At 35.4% G+C, this 22,900-nt stretch overlaps 2 protein-coding genes across 2 annotated transcripts in view; one reads left to right on the forward strand and one right to left on the reverse strand.

The window, feature by feature from the left end:
* Positions 1-22,900, reverse strand: part of LOC141402520 (uncharacterized) — a 72,781-nt gene that overhangs the window by 19,194 nt on the left and 30,687 nt on the right. The gene's annotated exons all lie outside the window — the stretch shown is intronic.
* The window catches only part of LOC141402516 (capon-like protein), a 562,845-nt gene continuing 556,552 nt past the window's right edge, over positions 16,608-22,900 (forward strand). Inside the window, 1 exon segment of the mRNA XM_073983996.1 lies at positions 16,608-18,252. The gene's annotated coding sequence lies outside the window, so the exon portion shown is untranslated.

Below are 22,900 nucleotides of genomic sequence, written 5' to 3' on the forward strand. Positions count from 1 at the left end.
ATACCCAAAACCTGTCGGTTCAGTTATATGAAGGCTATATCAAAATGTAGACAATTTTTGGTGGATAAGATGTATAACCAACGAAAACCTACTATGCCAAAATTCAGCTTATTTGGTCTGAAAATTTAGATAAAATCCTAACAATACCGAATATTGGGAGGTACAGTTATATTGGGACAATATCAAAAAGTAGACCTATGTCCACAATTTTTAGTGGAGAATGCTTGTGTTCACTGGGAACCCCAAATACCAAATTACACCTAATTTGGCCGGAAAATGTAGCTTTAAACACCCAAAATACTGAAAATCGGGAGGTACCTTAAAAGGGGCCTATATCCAAAGGCGGACCTATGTCCACAATTTTTGGTGGGAAGGTTTAGTGATCACTAGAAACCCTAATTACCAAATTACAAGTAATTTGGAAGGAAAGGGTGGCTTAAATCCTCAAAATACCGAATATCAGGAGGTACCGTTATATGGGGGCTATACCAAAATAATAGCTGATGTTGTTCATATTTGTTCCATTATTACCCACGGACACAGACTGAGTTTGTGCAAAATTTCAGAAAGATATCTCCATTCGTTTCCAAGTTATAAATTTCGAGCCGCTAGATCAGTAATTTCGTCCACTGTGCATCGTCGACGTCATCTACGTCGTCTTCTCCATTCGAGCCATGCGGGTGTAGGATTTGAAGTCTGGCCTCCGTTATGCCAAAGAACAGTTTGATTCCCAATCTCTCCTGTAGCCCTATTCTGTAACTTTTTAACAACTTTACTCATTGTCATTTGTCATTTGTTTGTTTTGTAGTTGTTACAAAAACAAAAGAAATTTTAACAGATTTTGAATCGATAAAAGCTACAGAATTCCTATACTGCAACCGAGGGGTTTTGTTTTAGAGTTTGATTGTCTTTTAGAACGCCGACGTAACCAAGGGTGCGGACTCTCTCCGAAATTTTAATTTTTTAGTACAAATTTGGTCCCTGTCGGGTATACATTTTAATAAAAACAAGTAAGAACTACTTTAAGTTCGGCCGGGCCGAAATTTTAATACCTTTCACCATAAAATATTCTTAACTAAAATGGAATAATGATTTTCTTTCCCTGTCCACAATTTTAGGTTCAAATATTTTTTGACCACGGATGCCTAAATTATCTAACCTAAAAAATGTATTCAATCACAGGGTATCTTAATATGGGGCTATATCAATGTGTGGACCTGACAATTTTTGGAGGAAAAGTTTTATAACTGCAGGGAATCTCAAATGTCAAATTACGGCTAGTTCTATCTATGTAGAGTTTGGGATCGGGAATTCTCGAAATTGTCTGGACGGGATTTCCCAGATTTTTTTTTAATTTTCGGGAATACGGGTATTGGTATTTTCATGTGTAAGTCATATATTATTTGCCTTATAGTTAAGCTGCGGGTAGAGATAATTCGAATAAAATATATAGTGTTAGTGTTTTTTCTGAAATTTTTAAGTCTGTATAACCTCAGACAATACTATATTTTTAGTTGACCACGTCAAATAATTAAATTTTGAAGGCATTTCCTTGTTGTTCTAGTCTAAATTTTTATTAATGGCAAACTTGAAGGATATTGATTTGCTAAGATATAAAAGCTGTGATCGATTCGAATTGTTGTTTTATTGATTGTATGCAACATTAAAAAATGTGTACATAAATGGCAAGTGGAGTATATTAGGATTGGATGTCAGTAATAACTATTCAAAGTTCATATAAGCACGTCTCTAAATCCATGATGTCACCGTGTTGCAACTGTGAAGCCTTGCACACAAAAGCTCAGCCGTGTAAAAATTCCTTATAAACGGATTTGTTCTATGATCGACACGCCCTTCGAACCATAAGAAGAACGTCTAATACCGTTGCCTTTAAAAATATATTCGGATAGAACTCTTTGACATGAAGAAAGCTTTTCCTATGATAGTCGTGGGAAACAAATATTTTAAATATCCTCCGCAAATTAGTCAGGAAGAATTGGATTTTGACCGCATAGATATAGATATTCTTGAACAGCTGCCACATATGATTTATTGGTACATTCAAGATTTTGGCGCAAAATCGTTTAAGATGGTTGCTATAGCTATTTTATCCTATTGCTATTTTACCCTTAATATTGTTCCAAATTGATAACTAATGACATAACTATACATAAAATAAGTAAGTATTTCCTTTTTATTTGCTCTCCGTCGCGAATTCGATTTCCCCATAGTCCCGGGAATTCCCGGGTCTATGGGAATGAGAAATGTGCATTCCCAATTTACCGGGAATGAAAAAAGTCGGGAATTCCCAAACTCTATTTCTATCGAAAAAATACCCTCAAAATACCGAAAATCAACATTTACCGTTATATGGGGCTATACCAAACTAGCGATCTATGTTGCCAATATTTTGTGGAGAAGTGTTCTGACCACTAAGAATGTCAAATTACAACTTACTGATTTCAATGCAAAAAACAAACTATGGGGTTCAAGAATAACAAACCCAAAGGGCTATGAGCTATATAAATCCATAAAAAATAATGCATGCCTAGTATTATCAGGAAACGAGCCCACTTACTGGCCTTCAAACCCGAATCTAGTACCAGATTTAATTGATTTCTTTATTGTAAAAAATATTTCAATCAGGCATACAAATATTCAAAACTACGTGGGTTTGTCTTCAGACCATTCTCCCGTCATACTTACTGTTGGTGACAAGATTCTCGAGAAACCTTTGCCACCAAGATTGTCAACAAATAAAACTAAATGGGATTTATTCAGATTCCTGCTCGACCAAAAAATCAACCTAGACTTTTCCATGAAAACACAGGAAGATATAGATAATGAGGTAGACAAACTAATCCTAGCAATTCAAGAGTCTTGTTGGGAAAGCACGCCAGTAAGCAATTACAGAAATTACGGAGGCAAAAATTATCCAAAAGCAGTACGAGATCTAATATCAAAAAAGCACAAAGCAAGAAAAACCTGGCAGAAAAACAGAACACCTGAAAATAAGAGAATTTTTAATCAATTGACCTCACAATTAAAGTACGTAATGAAAGAAACAGAAAACTGTCAAATGACTGATTACCTTAGCAAGTTAACAGCTACTAAAGAAAGTAATTACAGTCTTTGGAAAGCCACAAAGCATTTAAACCACATTAAGTCTAAGATACCGCCAAAAAAAAAAAAAACAGTAGTGGAATTTGGATCAAAACTGATCAAGAAAAAGCAGAGCTTTTTGCTACACACTTTGAAGATATATTCAGCCCACCGCCTAGGCAATCGATTCATGAAATACAAGGAATTTCTCCGAAAATTGACTATGAGACAATCGAAAAAGTAACACTTGGGGAACTGAAAATGGTTATATATAAAGATATATCAAATAAGAAATCTCCTGGATATGACTTAATAACAGCAAAAATTTTAAAGAAGCTCACAGAAAAGGCTATTCGAAAACTCATGTATATTATAAATGCTTGTTTTAGGCTCAAGTATGTACCATTACAATGGAAAGTAGCTGAGATAATTGTTGTTAAAAAACCGGGTAAACCACCAAATGAGTTGAAATCCTACCGACCGATATCGCTGCTCCCAATATTATCAAAAATATTTGAAAAGCTTCTTGTCAAAAGGTTAAAGAACATATGCTTTAGAAGAAATCTAATCCCATCGCACCAATTCGGATTCAGAGAGGAACATACCACAATACAGCAAGTTCATAGAATCGTTAACATAGCTGAAACTGCAATCGACAAAAAAGAAATCTGCTCCGCAGTATTTTTGGACGTGAGCCAAGCTTTCGATAAGGTATGTCACAAAGGCCTTCTATTCAAATTATATAAATACTTACCCCTACAATTTTATGAAATACTAAAATCTTATTTAAATGATCGCTACTTCCGTGTTAAAATTGAAACTGAGTACTCATTACTCAAACCAATAAAAGCTGGTGTGCCCCAAGGAAGTGTCCCTGGCCCACTTCTTTATCTCATATATACTCGGGATATGCCCATAACGCCGGACTCCTATATGGCGACATTTGCAGATGATACTGCAATATTATCATGCGGCAAAACTGAAGAAGTTGCAACTAATAAACTTAAAATTGCGCTATCGAATGTTGTAAATTGGACTAAAAAATGGAGAATTCAATTAAATGAAAGCAAGTCCATCCATATGCTCTTCACAACCAAAAACAACATACAACCATTACCGTTGTTCGTAAATGGCATTAAGATCCCATATGCTAATACAGCAAAGTATCTAGGGATGACGTTAGATGCGAAAATCAAGTGGAAAGAACACATCAAGAAAAAAGTTCAGGAAATAAAATTGAAATTAAACCAGCTAAAATGGATTTCACAACAAAATCCAATGTATCTATTACAAATAAAATTCTCGTGCATAATCAAATAATAAAACCCATATGGTCATATGGTATTCAACTTTGGGGCTGTGCAAAAGAACACGACATCCAAAAGTTCCAAAAATTACAAAATCAAATATTGCGATCTATTGTAAAAGCTCCTTGGTATATACGCAATAGTGATCTCCACAGAGATCTTGGTGTAAAGTTGGTCACAGAGGAAATAAGTAAGCAAGCTCAAACATATGCCACAAAAATTCGCTATCATAAAAATAATGATATGAGGAATATCTATAATGAACACGTGGAAGGAAATATCAGAAGATTAAGAAGAACGGCCAATGGATTTAGCCTAGATATACCGCTTATTCATTAGAGTATAATTATTGAATTATTTACTCACCACAAATGTCAACATATGCTAAATATTCATGTAAATATAGTAATATTACTTGATGAGTCTTGAACTCAGTTGTAATAAAGGAAAAAAAAATTACAACTAGTTAGGTTAAAACTTTTAGCTAAAATCCTCAAAATACCGAACATCGGGAGGTACCGTTATATGGGGGCTATATCAAGAGATGGACCTATGTTGACGATTTTTGCTGGAGGAGTTTCGTGACCACAAAGAAACTCATATATTAAATTACAGGTAGTTCTGTTAAAAATTGTAGATAAAACCCTCAAAAGACCGAACATCGGGGGTGCCGTTGTATGGAGGCTATATCAAAGTGTGGACCTATCTTGACAATTTTTGGTGGAAAAGTTGTGTAACTACAGGGAACTTCAATATCAACGTATGTGTATGTGTAGTTCTGTTAAACAATGTAGCTAAGACCCTCAAAAATCGGCAGGTACCGTTATATGGGGACTATATCAAGGCCTGGCCCTATGTTGACGATTTTTACTGAAGAAGTTTCGTCACCACCGAGAACCTAAAATGTCAAATTACAGCTAGCCCGGTTAAACATTTTAGCTAAAATCCTCAATATACCGAAAATCGGGAGGTACCGTTATATAGGGGCTATATCAACGCATGGAAATATGTTAACAATTTTTGGTGGAGAAGTTTCGTGACCATAGATAACCTCAAATGTCAAATTACAGCTAGTTCAGTTAACAACTGTAGCTAAAATCCTCAAAATACCGAAAATCGGGAGGTACCGTCAGAACATGGATCTATGTTGAAAATTGTTAGTGGAGAAATTTCGTGACCACAGAGAACCTTAAATGTCAAATTGCAGCTAGTTTGTTTAAAAAGCGTAGCTAAAATACTCAAAATACCGAAAATCCGGAGGTAACGTTATTTGGAGGCCATACCAAAACGTGGGCCGATATAGCCCATTTTCGAACTTGACCTGCCTATGGCAAAAATACACTCTGGTGCAAAAATATAGCGATGCAGCTCAATTATTGTGAGCGCTAGAGTGATTACAACAGACGGACATGGCTATATCGATTTAGAATTTTATCCTGACTTCAGACTTAATTAGACAGAATTAGCGTATAACTATCACAAATTCACTGTATCAAGTTTATGCAACAGAAAAAAAACGCTGAATTAGCAACACATGTTCGTTTCGAACAAAAATAAAGCCGAATCGAATAATACCAACGAATTTGGAAGAGCACGTTATTTTATTGAATTTGATTGGTCGTTACTTTCAAACTTACCGCTAAAACTCTGTATGTGTGTGCCGACTGAGAATGTAAACAAAACCTAATGTTGTGGTACTGTTATTGTCGTCATGCCAACCGACCGACTGTGTTGTGGATTGGTGAGGGGGTGGAAAATATTGGCTCTGTTGTATTCAACGACATCTATTTACATAAATCGCATCGTGTCTGAACGATGACGAAAGTGGATGAAGATGAAACCATAAAACCGGTTTGGCAGACAGGATACGTAGATAGAGATAGGCACAAGTTAATAAAGAACCATATTTTTGTTTGTGTAAAATGTGCTTGCCCCTCAAGTTCTTATGAGATTTTTTTTTTCGTTTCGAAGAACATGTTTGAACCACTGCAATAACCTGGCTGACTACATACACACACTTGTGATTTCTTGTGAAGGAATGTGTGCAGTTTGTTTTGTTTTCAATGGCTAAGAATAGAGTTGCCATGTTGTGAGCAACTGAAATTTCCATTTACAAATAATATACATTTTATATTCTGTATTTACCGAACTATAATAAAAATGTCGAACAAATTCAATTAATTTTATTTATACAATTTTAACTTACTATTTAATCTAAAAATGGTAGTTCAACTATTAATTTGCAACATAAATTACAACAAAAAACAAAACATTCGCCCAAAATAGCACAGCGAGTGACAGCTTACAACAGTGATCACGGCAGCGGGTTCTTACGTACCGGATTGACCCGAAACCAAAAGTGTTTCGGCCAGCGGCTGCCAACCCAGCATTATATCCTGCTACAACAACAAGAAAGTTAAATAATATTCACCTTGTCATTGAAAAGGATGAATCTCATTGGCAGGGGTTGTATAACTTTGATCGCAAGTTCACAGCACTGTTTGCTTTGGGCAATTCTGATTGGAGATTCATATTTTTCCAGGGGGTTTTCAAGCAATGAACTGCTGTTGGCTAGTCATTCAGAGCTACAGATAGTTCTCGAAAATCTGCAGCGCAGAACAATTGACTACTGAAGGAAAGAATGAACATATTTTGAGCAACCTTTACCGGGTTTTAGGCATCAGAATAAATACAGGAAGAGTTGTGGTTGCACGAGAGTTCCTTCCTTGACGTCTCTGCAGCCGCTTGCTTTGGTAGACCCCCATCTTCAGGTAGTGTGACGAATATGGCATACTTTTCCGACGTATAATACATTCGTCGAAAACAACGTAAACTTATCCAAAATCAATAGGTTTGTGACAAAAGTAAAATGGTAGAAGATTTTGCGGTTTCAGATGAAGCGAGGATATTTAAACAATGGTATAGTATAAATTAGGAATTTATTCATTAGTCTGACGGTCTCCAAGAAAATGTTCTTTTGGATTCGGTAAGGACCCGTCGTGAATAACAAAGAAGGAAATTCTGCTAAAGCTCTTCCATTCAGGAAATGTATATTTCAAGGGTGTCAATTTTATCGAACGATTCTTCCCACCGAATCGGTGGTAGAAAAATAGGAGAATGATATTGCAAGCAAGCAAACTGAAGAAAAACACATCAACCAAGTGTGTTTGTACTAAAGCTTGCGGCCCCGAAAAACTCAAACTATACACAACAAACCTGTTGGTGGCATTCTTTGACCTAATATGCCCATAGTTTCGAGGATGTCATCACCAGGGCAGTCAACTAAATGGGAAAAATTGTTGGTACCCCAGAACCCTACATTCCTAGGGAATATGTTAGTACAGTAACAGATAGTACCAACAGCAAAAATTATAGTTTACCTTTTTCGTATGTGCAAGCACCTTCCAGCGAGTCGACTCTATTACTAGACTTCCTGCTCTGTGCGTCGAGTCATTTGTTTAATGTTTATCAAGGAGCAATTTCAAAGTGACCATCAACCCAAAATGGTTAGCTAGAATTTAACTATCCTATTTCTGCCAACATGAGAACATTTGTATTGATTACCAATTTTTTTAAAGTTAACGACTTGTACTACATTTTTATATAGGTACTAGCAAAGTACCCGCTACTTCGTATGCGGAAAGGACATAAAAACAAATAAACAATATGTAAGGAAATGGTAAGCACTGAAAATGTTGTACTAATACCAATTTTAATCAATATTTAATTTTATTTAACTACTGTTCGTACAGCTTAAGTTGGATTTTCAAAAAAAGAACAGCCGTATCCTACCCTTACACATCAACAGCGAGCCACATTTTTGAGGCATTTTTATTAAATGCTTTCTGTCCTCAGAAGGTAAAACATTATTGTTAACAAATAAACCCAAGACCAATTATAGTATTATAGTACTTTTTCGTAGCCCTATAGTAGGTATTTCCAATCAGCCATCAGCGACCCTCATACCAAATTTCAAAATTTGTACGCATTTAAAAAAAAAACTCCTAATATTATGGTTCATACAATAACAAAATTGTACCAATTGTATAACCTTAAAAAATTAGCTTCTTATATCAACGATATATCCCATTTCCAGCTGTATCAGTTCTTCCAACCCCAATAATAGTAATTTACATATAAATATATAAGCATAATTTCCAAAACCTCCTCCTAAAATTCCATAGTATGTATTTCCAAAACCATCTCCATATCTTAACCCCACATACCAACATTGACACCAAGGGCCTGTTTATGTATGTCGATAAGAAAATGAAGGCGCAGGAAAAACTACCAAATTTGAGTGTGTTTTTCAAATTTGTTTTTTGTTTTGAAGCAAAAGCAAAGGAAATAATATTTCCAAAACTAAAGTTTGGGTGTGTTTCATGCGCACACATTTTCGTTTCGAAATACATAAACAGGGGGTAAAACAGCATTCGGCACACAACAACAACAATTTGAGCAAATACTGTTGTCAGTGCATGGTTTTTCAATTAGTGAGTGGAGAGAGAAGCTCTCTTTGCTTGCTCGCGAGTAAAGAGGTGCCGCATTCTGCACTAAAAACTAATTTTAGAATTCCACCTCTGTTCTTACACCCGATACAACATTTAGACCGCTTAGATACTTTTCGTCAATTAATGGTACGTATTTCTTAAAACACGTCCATATACCAACGCTACACACTAATACTCATTGATTACCATTTAGTACCATTTAGTAATTTTTGTATACACCAGTATAAGGCAATGTGAGTTTCGTGAGTGTAAATTTACTCTCGCTCACCACCAGTTGGAGTCTACACAAATTTTGAGCGAGAGTAAATTTACGCTCACGAAACTCAGTGCTGTTTTACATTTAAGCGACTTGTCTTACGATTTTTTGTCTCCTCTTTGTGGTGGTTATTCTTGTTAGGCAGAGTTGCAAAACATAGTAAGAGAAATTGAAACAAAATTTAGTTTTGCAATGAATTTTGTGCATAAAAAATCATTTAAAGCATAAAATGATTATTTGTTATAAGCATTTTAAAATTTGTATAACATATTTTTATAAAATACCTTCTTTTTACATTAAGTATTTTTAACAAAATGTACACTTGGTACCATGTTACAAAAAAATGCAACCCTGTGTGTGAAATTTACGAAGATGAGCAAAGAGGAGACAAAAAATCGTAAGACAAGTCGCTTAAATGTAAAACAGCACTCACATTGCCTTACTCTGGTATACACTGACATTAATACAAACTAATAACAGTAATCATAATTGCAAATCTCAGGATTTAAGCTATATCCGTTCATGCAATACCAAATTGTACCGAACTTAGTACCATTTAATACTCATCTTACCCATAAGTACGATTTTCCAAAATCCTTCACTATAACAGTAATCTTAATTCCAAAGTCATTCATCCGCACCCAAATTGTACCAAATTTAGTACCATATGGTACTTTTCGTACCCATTAGTACGAATTACCAAAACTACCTCAATCCTACAATCCAACAGTAATCGAAATTCCAAATTTTAGGTTTCGAGCTCTATCCGTTCACCCAAATCGAAATTTTACTAAATTTAGTACTATTTATTACTTTTGGTACCGATTAGTACGAATTTCGTTTTCGACGTTTACAACTTTATGGCGGTTAAAAACCTAAAAAAATTTCATACAGACCATCCTTGCCCATCTTTCATAACAACGTGAAGGGCGCCATCCACCACATGATGCTGAGCTTGGGTGGGGTGACCTTCCATTTGGAACATTTGCTGCACTCTGTTATTTAGCTGGTTTTCACGCGGATACACGACAGCGGATACTTTTGTACCTGATTGACCCGAAAACAAAAGTGCTTCGGCCAGCGGCTGTCAGCCCAGCATCATATTGATCCCTACAGGTTGAACACATCTAACACATTCTGGAGACATTCTGCAATTGTCTGATATTTAGATTCTCCAGATAAAGCGTGCGTGTTTCCAAGTACTCCTTCACACGAGAAGCTTCCTTCCTTCATTTGTTCCTTGACCAAATACTGTCTTAAATTAAAAATTTCATCGAAATTGGACATATATAGCGTTTTTGTTCCATTAAACACGTAAACTCGGCCGAAATATATATGGGAGCTATATCCAAATCTAAACCGAATCTTGTTTGAAAAAAAAAACGTTAAGTTCGACCGTGCCGAAATTGCTACACTATACAACAACGTGGGCCAATGTCCGCAATTTTTGATGGACACGTTTTTAACTATAGATGCCAAATGATATCCCATCTTGTCCGAAAATGTATATAAAACATAAAAATCCGGCGATATCGTTATGTGGGGCTATACCAAAACGTGAACCTATGTACATATGTCCACAATATGTGGTAGATAAGTTTTCTGATCACTATTAACTTTAAATGTCAAATTATAGCTTATTCCGTCTGTAGCTAAGTGTCAAAATAGCCGAAATCGGGTTGTACCCTTATATGAGGGCTATTCCAAAACGTGGCACAATGGTTCAGGAATCGATTTTCCTGGCCAAAAATCAAAATTTTGTTTTGTCAAAGATATTTATTTTCTATACGGGATTCGATAGTAAACATATTGAAACTAAGGAAACCAAAAAATTAGGTCAAAATATTGCAAGGTGTGGGCGTGGTGTGCCCCTAAAGACGAACATTTTCTCCATTTTTGGGAAATAATTTGCAAATTTCTGGAGAAAGGCGTAGCTATTAACTATAACATATGTTGTGTTCATTGTTTTTTTGTAAAGTAGGCAGGATTGTGGCCTTTAAAAACCGTTTTAGTAAATAACCGTGGCTGATCTACATGATCTATTTTATTTTTCCTCCGGTACTAAATTTTATGATATTCCAAATTTAGTGGACTAGAACTTTTGTGGAACAACATGGAACAAAGTTCTGTTTTCACAGAAAGGTGCCCGAGAGTCTCCTCTTTTAGCCCATATATACTTTTGTACCCGTCCCGTTCCTTCCGTTTAACACTTTTTTCAATTTATTGAAATTACATGGTTAAATTTGTGTGTTTTTCTATACTTTTTCCATATGAATTACAGCTTTATGATACAAATTAATTTTTTTTGAGTGTATGAGTTTTTATACAAGTTATATAAGTTTTATAAAACCCCAAGTAGTATTTTTGTAATTTTTGAAAAAATTCAAATTTTTTTGTATTTTTTTTTTGAAATTTTTTTGAAATTTTTTTTTTCGAAATTTTTTTTATTTTTTTAGTTTTTTGGTAATTTTATTGTTTATTTGTTGGTGTTTGACCATCATTAATACATAGGAAGATATAAAAACCACAAAAACACGCATATTTTGATGAAAAACAGTTTAAAATACTCAAAAGTTTAACTTTGAATTTCTCTGCAACTGCCAGAACGAATTTGACCGACTATGATTCTGATTATGTTATCTGTCTAACAAAAAAAAGAATTATGAAAATATCTCTATCCGTTCAAAAGTTACAGAATTTTGACCAGGTAAAACTACAGAAACTAAAATCTTCCAATTAGATAAGAAAACGCAGTATTTTAGCACATTTTTTGGATACGGTGCAAGTTAAAATATGACCAATTTTGGTTAATATATTGGTAAATATCTCATATATTGTGACAGAAGCATAAATGCTGGATCGAGATACAAACTTTATCATATAGCAGATGGATTAACCCACGATTTCAGTGAATAATCTTGAAATTTAAGTCCTCCTCGACAAAGCTATAATTTTTGCATTCTTCGTCAACTTTTTCGCACAAGCAACTCCAACGACATATAAAAAGTGTAGTCCGCGTGGTAAAACCGCTTTTCTGGTATTCTTTTTTAATTTTCTCTCTGACAGAAAAACAAAACTTTGATTGCAAAATAAAGTTTTATTTAACCAAATAAACACCCAAAAAAAAATCTATCGGATATTTACCTGGTATTTACCCATGTTTTTGGTAAATAGCGAGTAGAATCCCATCTATAACCATTAGGAACCTTAAATGCCAAATTATAGCTATTTCGGTCTGAAAATGTAGCTAAAAACGTCAAAATCGCCTGAAATCGGGTGTTACCGTTCTATGGGGGCTACGTCAAAACAGGGACCCATGTATACAGTTTTTAGTAGATAAGTTTTTTGATCTATTCTGTCTGAAAAGGTAAACACAAACATCAAAATACCTGAAATCGAGTGGTACCGTTATATGAGGGCTATTCCAAAACGTGGGCCAGTATCCCAAAATGTGTGGTCAGAAAATGTAGCGTGAAAATACCTGAAATCGGCGATACCAATATATGGGGGCTATGCCAAAACGTGGACCGATATAGTCCATCTTTGAACTTGACCTGCCTGCAAGCAAAAGACACATCTTTGCAAAATTTCAGCATCCCATCTCAATTTTTGTGGATGCTAAGGTGATTAGCACATACTGACGAACATGTATAGGTCGACACAGAATTTTACTCTGATCAAGAATATATGGGGTTTTCTGAGTGAAATCGGACGCTTTTGCAAAAATTGGTTTTTGATTTCCTATATATTTTGCTGTGTTGAAGCTGCTCATCAGCAAAACATTTCAGTATATTTTCAGATTTTTTGACTTACTGTTCCAGTGATACCACGCATTGAACAATTCAAATTCAGTAAAAGCTATATGCAAAGAAATATTCATAACTTCCTTAATATTGGTCCAAATAGAAAAATTTGTTGTTGTATTTTTTGTGCTTTTATCACCTATCTAATAAACAATAGAAAATAAATGCACTGTGGGCTTGGGTGCAATTTTCGCGGTTTAATATTTTAAATCAATTATTATCAATGATTGACTCTTCGATTTTCTTGAAATTGCTTTATATTAAACTTCGATTAGTTGCAAAAATTTAAAGCCTTATTCTGAATTTCTCATTTTTTCCGAATTTTTTTCAGTTTGTCAATACAATTTTTACATTTATACTAGTGTGAAACATTTGCTATTCTACAATAAAAAATAATAATGAATTTTTTTTAACATTTGTTTTGTTGTTTTACTTAGGAGTGTATCTTAAACATCTTAAAGGCAGCGTTATTTTTCGATTTTGAAAATGAATTAGCAATTATTTATTGTATTTATCGAGAGCACATAAAAAACTTCATTCAGTAATACCCACAAATGCTGGTACAATAAACCATTACCCAAATCAAAAAATGACCCAGTTTTAAATTGTTTACGATAAATTCCTAAATAAAGCAACCAAACAAATGTTAAAAAATTTATTTTTTTATTTTTTGGTAAAATAACAAATGTTTCACATATGAGAAATTCTAAAAAAATCAGAAAAAATTTTAATTATTCGAATCCCACTACCAGATAGTAGTTTAATACAAAAAAAGAACTCGAAGAGTTAAATAATTGATAAAAATGATTTTAAAATAATATCACGGAAATTGCACCCAAAGCCCACTGTAAATTTTTTCTATGTTTTATTAAATAGCTGATAAAAACACAAAAAGAAAATATTTTTTCTATTATGATCAATACTAAAGAAGTTATGAGTATGTAATTCACGCTGTGCCCGAACTAACTTTAACTAACTATTTTTAAATGAAAACCGCTTACACTTGGGAGGTTTTTGCGGATTCTGAAACAACCCTAAACATGTGAACTTTGACCGCGATTTAATTAAAAAACCCACCGGCGTTTTTTTTTGTTTTTTGATGTTTCTCATATATGAACATTGTAGTTTCAGAATCTGCAAAAGATTCCCAGGTGTAAGCACCTTTCATTTAAAGTTAATTCAGGCGCACCGTGAATTTCCCATATACTATATTTCAAAGCGTTACAAACGGAAGAACAAACTTAATATAGGTACCCTCCATGTTAAGGTATAACAAGTAAAAAAAGAGTTAAGTTCGGCCGGGCCGAACTTTTCATACCCTCCACCATAAAATATTCTGAACTAAAATGGAATAATTAGTTTTCATTCCTGTCCCCAACTTTAAGTGGGTACGTTAAAATGTCAGATGATGTACATAAAATGTTTCATTCGGTAGGCCCTTTTTTTGGTGCTTACATCTATGAGTAACTGTGTATGTCGACAATTTTTGGTGGGCTAGAAATTGGGAGGTACCGTTATATAGGGGTTATAATAAAACATGGACCTATGTTGACAGTTTTTGGGAGCCTTTAATGTCAAATAACTCCTAATTCGGTTAAAAATTGTAGCTAGAATCCTCAAAATACCGAAATTCGGTACATAACGTGGGAACTTCAAATGTCATTAACAGCTAGTTCGGAGGTATGTGTGCTATACGAAAATATGAACTTAAATGAAAAATTTTCGTTGGCTTTTAAATTTCAAATTACAGAAAGTTCGTCCAAAAAATAAAGCTACGTTCGGTTAAACATTTTAAGTAAAATCCTCAAAGTACCGAAAATCGGGAAGTATCGTTATATTGGGGCTATGTTGAAAATTGTTGATGTGTGGTGACCACTACAACCTTCAAATGTCAAATTACCGTTAGTTCGGTTAACAATTTTAGCTAAAATTTCCAATTACTGAAAATTGGGAGGTACCGTTATATGGGAGCTATATCCGAACATGGACCTATGTTGACAACTTTTTATGGAGAGGTGTTGTGACCACTAAGAACTTCAAATGTCAAATTACTGCTAGTTCGGTTTCATATTGTAGTTAAAATCATCAAATTACTGAAAATCGGGAAGTACTTTTATATGGGAGCTTTATCAATACATCGACCTTTCTTGACAATGTTTGGTGGAGAGGTGTGGTGACCACTAAGAATTTCAAATGCCAAATGTTCAAATTACAGATAATTCGGTTAAAACTTGTAGGTAAAATTCTCAAAATACCGAAAATCCGTTATATGGGGATACCGAAATCCGTTATACCGAGGTACCGTTATATGGGGCTATACCAAAACATGGACCTACGTTCATAATTATTTCGAATATAAGTTTTTTGGTCACTAAGAACCCTAAATATCAAATTATAGCTAATTCGGTCTAGAAATGTGAATTTAAACGTCAAAATACCTGAAATCGGGCGGTAACGTTATATGGGGGCTATTCCAAAACATGGACCTATCTCCACTAGTTATATAAGTTTATTGACATTTAAGAACCCTAAATGTCAATTTATAGCTAAATCGGTCTGTAAATGTAACTAAAAACGTCAAAATGCCATAAATCGGGGGTACCGTTATATGCGGGCTATCCCAAAACGTGGACCTATGTCCACAACTTTTGTTATACAAGTTTAGTGACGCTTAAGAGCCCTAAATGTCAAATTAGAGCTAAATGTCAAATGTAGCTAAAAGCGTCAAAATACCGTAAATCGGGGGGTACCGTTATATGGGGGCTATACCAAAACGTGGACCTATGTCCACAACTTTTGTTATATAAGTTTATTGACACTTAAGAACCCTAAATGTCAAATTATAGCTACATCGGTCTGAAAATGTAGCTAAAAGCGTCAAAATACCGTAAATCGGGGGTACCGTTATATGGGGGCTATACAAAAACGTAGACCTATGTCCACAAGTTTTGTTATATAAGTTTATTGACACTTAAGAACCCTAAATGTCAAATTATAGCTAAATCGGTCTGAAAATGTAGCTAAAAACGTCAAAATACCGTAAATCGGGGGGAACCGTTATATGGGGGTTATACCAAAACGTGGACCGATATAGCCCATCATCGAACTTGACCTGCCTGCAAACAAAAGACGCATTTTCCCAAAATTTCAGCGTCCTATCTCCATTTTTGTGGATGCTAGAGTGATTACCACAGACGGACGGACGGACGTGCACAGATCGACTCAGAATTTTACCCTGATCAAGAATATATATACTTTATAGGGTCGCAAACGGAAAAACAAACTTAATATACCCTCCATACTATGGTGGAGGGTATAAAAATGTGAATGCTGTATTTTCACTTAGGTAGGATACATTGACAGAGGGGCGGACCTTCTATGATTCTCCTGTAATCCCGGTATCAATGACGGCTATAGAAACTATAAAGGAATCATCAAATATTCTTATTCGATTCACATGTCACATGGCAACTCTAATATTTCTTCTTTTCCGTTTCCCCCCACCCCCAACAAAAACACAAAATGTTGTCTGAGTTGGTGTCTGTGTGTGTGTTGTGTGTGCATGTTTTGTTGTCGTACTGTTGCTGTTGTGGTTGCGTCTCTAGCGAGAACCAGCATTGTTTGGGTTGTTAGCCAGTTTGTAGTGTGCCCAACGAACAGTTGTATTCGTCTACGTCGGTTTGTCGGACATCGAAAGAACGAACGCATGTCGTATTTTCATGTGCTTCCGTCCGTTTTAAACTTAACGTTATTTTAAGTGTGTTTGGTGGCATTGTTAACAATACAAAGTGTAGTGTTTTTTACAACATCATTAAACGAATTCAAAAGCGAAATGCAATGTTGAATGTCTCCACTTGTTATTATTATTGTTAATATCCTAAGTGTGTAGAGTGAGTGCAACATTACTCAAGTATTGTAAAATTATACAACAAAAAATACATATCTTCTTGTAATTTATACATATGCCTCCATTTAACCAAGAAGAAGTAGAATACGCATACAATCATATCTATTACCTCCCATGTTCATAAGAAAATGTGTAAAAAATAATAAATATCAAAAAGAAGCAAAGAGAATTATTCAAAGTGTGGTTGGTGGTACGCCTGTGAGAAAGAGTGCGAGTGTTTGGTGGATATCCCAGAAAAAAGCCAGAAGAAACGAAAAATGATTTTGGATCTTGGTTCGTTTGTGTCTCTTCCTTTTTTATAGACGTGAGAAATCCCACAGGGAAGAGAAAGAATGCCTGGCTGCCACTCAGTGTGAGCAAATGATCACTTGGTGTTTTCTTCAGTTAAAACAAAATACACCAGCTAATCGAACAACAACTAAGCCAACTCGATTGTTTGTTGTTTAAAATATTATTGGTGGCCATTCTTTTTGTTGGATGTTCTTGATCTGTACGTAAAACTGTTCTTTTGGGGTGAGAGCGTAATACAACTCTATGACATATTGAGCAGCCAGTATTCGTTTTCATTTGAATAAAAATAACAACGAGAGAGAAAGAAAAAAAACAAGTTTTTTTGTTTGGAGTTTTAATGTGATTCAATCGCACAGCACAAGTTATTCTTATTCCCAATCTTATAAGAAAAAATATTTATTTACAACAAAATTTGTGTGTTTCTTATAGAAATTACATAATTACACAGTTTATGTTTGTGTGTGCGCGTCCGTGTGTAATCCTTTGTCATTTCGTCGTGTCACTCCTTGAAACCGGAATTCTTTGTTCTCTGAAAGTGCGTGCTAGCTGTTATTCTTGTTGTTCTGTATGGCGCTTCATATGACATGCAACTCATATTTAATTCTCAGAATTTTTGATGTCAAAACACAAAACCAATAACGTTCGACAACTAAAACAAAACAACAACAGAAACCCGTCAACACAAAAAAGTTGCATTTCATGACCGGCTGGCTGGCAACAAGTTGTTTCTTGTTGTCCGCTTCTTTTAGTGAAATTAAAAAAAAGGCGGGCGCGAGTTACTTCATACATAGCTTATATTTTGCCCGTGGCGAGCTATTTGTATCTCCTCATAAACCAAACTAATGTTTATATTGCCATAACAATAACAGCAACAACACCAACAACTAAAAATAAAAATAATTATCATTTAAAAGGAACGAGCCCAAGATTTTTTTCTGTAAACAAAACCAAAAGTACCCAAAAATATTTCATAACCTTTTAAATGGTACTGTGGTGGAATTTAAATCGTTCAAATCGTAAAATCATCAGTATCTAAACAACTGAAATTAGCAGCGTACCTCAGTTTAGTTTAAAGGTGAGTACATTTTAATTGATATCTAATAGATATGTATTTAGATAAGTGTTGAAGAATTTCGCTAAAAATGTGTGTTTAAAAACAATTCGTAAGCGAAAAAATTAAATCTTGTGGTTAACAGGTCAAGTAAGAAATTAGGGGCACTTCTCGGATCCGGCTGAATTTTTTATACCCAGCAAAAAAAGTCCTCCCAAAATCATGGGTTTTGTAAGGGATTTTTGGCAGCCGTAACTACTCACAAACCCCCTTTCTTCCCCATTATTTTTACAAGGGCACGTCGCACTCAGTTTCTAGTTATTTTATGACCACTAGAATAACTAGTTATTCTGTGTCCACTAGAAATTGAGAAGTAATGTGAAAAAATTATAATTTTAGAACAGTTATTGTAGAGAATTTGTTTTTAATTTCATCACACTTCTTACTTTTATTTTATTTCGCTGTCTGCCCGAATTGAACCTACGAACCCTCTGAGTTCTAGCCAAAGACACTACACACTGTGACACGCACACGAATTATAAAGGTTGCTTAAGAACTTAAATGTGCAGTGCACATGTGCACCACCCCAGCAAAAAAGGTCCTACCAAAATCATGGGTTTCGTAAGGGATTTTTGGCAGCCGTAACTACTCTCAAACCCCCTTTCTTCTCCATTATTTTTACAAGGGCATGTCGAACTCAGTTTGTAGTTATTTTATGACCACTAGAATAACTAGTTATTCTGTGGCCACTAGAAGTTGAAAAGTAAGGTGAAAAAATTCTATTTTTAGAACAGTTGATGTAGAGAATTTGTTTTTAATTTTATCACACTTCTTACTTTTATTTTACTTTATATTATTTCGCTGTCTGCCCGAATTGAACCCACGAACCCTGTGATTTCAAGCCAAGACACTACACACTATGCCACGCACACGAATATTAAGGGTTGCTTAAGAACTTAAATGTGCAGTACACATGTGCACCACGAACTGTTATTTTTTAATTAAAAAAACTCGCGTGCCGACGGTGAGCGTTGAACACACAACCCTAGGATTTATAGTCGGACACACACTCACTGTGCCACGGTCGTCATTACTTAGTGAGGAGTAAAGTAAGTAGGTTTACCTTGTAAATTTTTTAAGAAGTAACCCATTACTTTTCAGATTACTTGTAATGGGAAAAGAAGCTTGTTTACATTACTTTGTAGTGGGTTACGTAATGACTAATGGATCCAAATTTTTGCTGGGACGAACTGTTATTTTTTAATTACGACGGTGAGCGTTGAACACACAACCCTAGGATTTATAGTCGGACACACACACACTGTACCACCGTCCTCATTACTTACTGAGGAGAAAAGTAAGTAGGTTTGCCTCGTAAATTTTTTAAGAAGTAACCCATTACTTTTCAGATTACTTGTAATGCAAAAAGAAGCTTGTTTACATTACTTTGTAATGGGTTACGTAGTGACTAACGGATCCGAATTTTTGCTGGGTACCCTCAGCATTTATGCTAACGAGGGTATGTACACTTTCATACGGGCAAAATGTGCCTCATCGAAATAATTGTTTTAAACCCCAAGTATGTTTGGCGAAATCCGTTTCAGACAATTTGGAGTTGATTTAGCCATGTCCGCACGTCTGTCTGCCTGTCTGGCTGGAGTGCACGAAGATGGAAAAATTTGTTCACACGATTTGGTCCACACTTTGCACATCGTGAATTTTCTGCCAGACTTGGACGAGGTTCCAATTGATTCAATCGGTCCACTCCTTCAGGTACCTCACACACAAAATTTCGGATAAGTTCAGGTTAGGGCCTGCTCTGGAATCGCTTTGATTTTTGTTGTAACAACTTGTATTCACTGTAGTTTAAGTTCGAAGATAAGCAATGTCGGTCCACTCCTCCAAGTACCTCCCCCACAAAAGTTCAAAAATGTTCGAAAAAATTGTGCGCACGATAACTCTTGAAGGGAGTGACCAATTGGTTCATATTTTACACATCGTAATATATCAACCTAATATAGATCACGTTCGAATATGGAGTATATTTGTCTCCTCCTTCTGGTACCTCTCATACAAAATTTCGGATAATTTCACTTTAAGACCTGCTCTCGAATCACTTTGATTTGCATTCGCTGCCTCCATTGGACGGTAAACTTTTTTCACGGGCGAGTCCAGATTTCTTGGGAAAACAGCCCGAAATGTGTAAAAACCCCCTATGACACCATATGTAGTGACTGTATAGCACGGTAACTCTCGAACTGATCAACCGATTTGGTCCAAAATTTGGAATTTGTCATATTTAGCCCAAACTAAGTTTCAGTTCGAAGATGGGCAATACCGGACCACTACATCCGTTACTTCCCCCTCCCCCCAATATTTAAAAAGTTTACTACAATGTTATGCACGATATCTCTCGAATAGCGCTACCAATTAGGTCTAAATTTGGATCACTTAATATTTTGTTCAAATTTTGTTTAACTTCTGAAATGGCCAATATCCGACCACTGCTTAGGGAACCTCCCCCACAAAAGTTCAACGTTTGTGTCTAAGTACAGTTTAGGGTCTGTTCGAAGATCCTTTGGAAATGTATACCGATGTTGTTCGTTGTTGTCCTGTTTGTAGTCATATTCTGTGCTCCGAAGTATACTGGCCCAAAAGTTATAAGATGACTATGGACTATGTCGGTTTGTTCCTTTAAATAACTCTTCCGCAACACTTTTCAACGTTAATCCTAATCCACAGTTTTGTCGGCAAGTCCAAACGTCCAAAAAAGGATCACAAAATTCTGAGAAGACCCTAAATACATTCGATCTGTCGTTAGATGAAATTTCAATTAACATAGGCTGAGGGTATATCTCTGTAGGCAAACCGACTGATACGTTTTTACTTGTTACCATAGGCATTCATTGGGACCCTGATCCCAACGATGTATAGCTTTCCCGGAGGAAGTCCATACCTCCCGATATATGGATCTTGACATTTCGGAAATGGGTACATCTCGCATCGGGCACCTTTTCGGACCGGGTCATCCCTTGAAGAGATGATAACAATTGGCCACCGACCGTCGATTCGAACTTCGTGAGGCTATCGAGGACATAGGGCAGCCACTTTGCGATTTGGTTACGCAATATTTCATGTAAAGGATATGATATTTTTATACCCTCCACCATTATATGGAGGGTATAATTAAATTTGTCTTTCCGTTTCATAAGGGTAAAACTCTATATAACCGTGTCCGTCCGTTAGTCTGTTAAAATCAAAATACAATTCCCAATTTTTAAAATAGTGCTTTGTTATTTGGTATAGGAGTTTCTATTACTCCTAGGATGTTTGGTACTGCAAGTGGGCTATATCGGTCCACGTTTTGATATAGTCTCCATAGAGCGTTTCAACCCGATTTCGAAATTTGGTACTTAGTATTCCTTCGGGGTATACAACTTTCCACCAGAAATTTGTCGGTATAGGCCCATGCCTTCATATAGCCCCCATAGAACGGCACCTCCCGATTTTCAGTATTTTGAATGTTTTGGCCTCAATATTCCTCCGAAATGGCTTAAATTTTTTATTTAGACTTCGTTGGTGGTATACGACTTTCCCCCAGAAATGTAAAGGTCAAACTTTCTAAAAAATGTCAAAAGGAGGTACTGTTCTATGGGGGCCATATGAAAACGTGGTGCTATACAAAATATAGTTCTTTGCAGGAGTGCTGTATATCCCCAATGAAGACTAATGTGGCTAAAACGTTCAAAATACCGGAAATCGGGAGGTACTGTTCTATGGGGGCTATATCAATTTTGGGGGACAAAGTTTGCTAGCCCCAGTGAAGGTTAAATACCAAATTTCGACTATTTCAGTGAGATAAACCCTTAAACCTAAAATGCCGACAATCGGGAGGTTCCCTTCTATGGAACTATATCAAAACGTGGACCTCTAGCATGAAATTCCTTGATAATAAAGAATTTAAAATAATTCGATGTGATAATGAGGCTTAAACGTTGAAAATCTAACGGTACAGTTGTATGGGGCTGTATCAAAACATGGACCGATGTAGCCCATTTTCAATACCAACCATCGTAGAAGTGATAGAAACTTCTTTACCAAATTATAAAGCTCTGTCTTAATATTGCGAACTGTGTTTTGATTTCAGCAGACAAACGGACTGTGTAAAAAAATATTTCGATTTGTTACACACAGAAAAATAAATGCAGCAAAAAATAATATATTTGGGTGCAAACAAATAATATGTTTGCATTGAAACATATTATTTGTTTGCAACACTTTCTAAAATAATATATGTTTGGATCTAAACATACATATGTTAGCAACTGTTGCAAACAAATTATCTGTTTATTGCATTTTTTCTCCGTGTAGAAACGGAATAACAAATAAATTTATCCCACCAACAAATATTTTTGAAAACCCAAGCTGTAAATACCTATGTGTATGACAACAATCGAGCTTTCTATCATACGCCCAAAAGTTTAAACAATGGATTCATTGCTATTTCGTAAAAGTGCTTTTCGTGCAATTATTTCTTTAGTAAAGAGCAATATATTTTGATATGCGTAAGAGAAAGAGTGGGTGAGAAAAGAGGTGTCGAAACTAACCATGAACTAATTTTTTGTGATATTGTGAAGTTAACAGTGCAATAGTTAGAGGGCTAACATTTGAT

Source organism: Musca autumnalis, unplaced genomic scaffold (genome assembly GCF_047663935.1).
Source record: "Musca autumnalis isolate F117 unplaced genomic scaffold, ASM4766393v1 scaffold_4, whole genome shotgun sequence".
Lineage (NCBI taxonomy): Eukaryota > Metazoa > Arthropoda > Insecta > Diptera > Muscidae > Musca > Musca autumnalis.